This window comes from Mus caroli, chromosome 4, assembly GCF_900094665.2.
Source record: "Mus caroli chromosome 4, CAROLI_EIJ_v1.1, whole genome shotgun sequence".
In the NCBI taxonomy this organism is placed as follows: Eukaryota; Metazoa; Chordata; class Mammalia; order Rodentia; family Muridae; genus Mus; species Mus caroli.
This window is the reverse complement of record NC_034573.1, coordinates 128967135-128968146: the sequence shown is the minus strand read 5'-3', so window position 1 is coordinate 128968146 and position 1012 is coordinate 128967135. Positions and strand designations below refer to the sequence as shown.

At 46.9% G+C, this 1012-nt stretch overlaps 1 protein-coding gene across 4 annotated transcripts in view; it reads right to left on the bottom strand.

The window, feature by feature from the left end:
* Capzb (capping actin protein of muscle Z-line subunit beta) overlaps positions 1–1012 on the bottom strand; it is a 101097-nt gene that overhangs the window by 11900 nt on the left and 88185 nt on the right. The window lies entirely within an intron of this gene.

Genomic DNA, 1012 nt, shown 5'->3' with positions numbered 1-1012 from the left:
GAACTCACTTTGTAGACCAGGTTGGCCTCGAACTCAGAAATCCGCCTGCCTCTGCCTCCCGAGTGCTGGGATTAAAGGCGTGCACCACCACGCCCAGCTCTGACTGCTCTTTTGAAGGTCCTAAATTCAATCCCAGCAACCACATGGTGGCTCACAACCATCTACAATGGGATCTGATGCCCTCTTCTGGTGTGTCTGAAGACAGCTACAGTGTACTCATCATGTATATAAAATAAAGAAATAAAATCTTTAAAAACCAAAACCAAAACCATTTCTACCTTTCAGGAAGGCTGTCTGACAAGCCTGTGGACATCACAACACATTCAGAGGGCCTTGCTATAGAATCTAACAGAAGACGGGCTCTGTGTGGGGCAGCCAGCACCAGAAAGCCTACAGATCTGACGAAACAGGAGGGAAGAACCAGAAGCCATGCAGCTAGGGTCCCAAATCCAAGGGTGACAGACAGATGGCTGCTAAGATCTGTGAAGCCAGCTGCTGTGACCTCAAACTCAGCTAACCAACACAACTCCAGGAAACTACATCTCTCATGGTCAGTATTTTCCTCACCATGAAATCCAGTGTCTAACTTCAGGTAAAGCCCATTAGTGCAGAAGGCACATTGGCAAGCTCCAGGCTGGAACCATGGGGTTGGAGCCTCAGTCCCTATAGGTTCATGGTGGGTCTCAGGCAGACATGGGCTGTAGCCAGCAGGGCTTTGGCTGGCTCTGTCTACAGCCCATGCAGTCAGGAACAGTATGCTAAGGAGAGTGATTAGAGGCTAGGACACTGAAGAAAAGGGTAGTGCACACCCAAAAATGATTACTTGGGGTGGAGTGGGTGGTTTTTGGCAAGCAGATTAGGCCAGGCTATCTTTGAATTCAAGATTCTCCTGTCTTGGTCTCCTGAGTGCTGGGGTAATGGTATGAAAACTATTGTTTTTGATATTAAAATAAAGCATAGTCAAAATTGACAAGCACTGTGGTCACAAAAAAAGCTGTTATACAATAAAAAA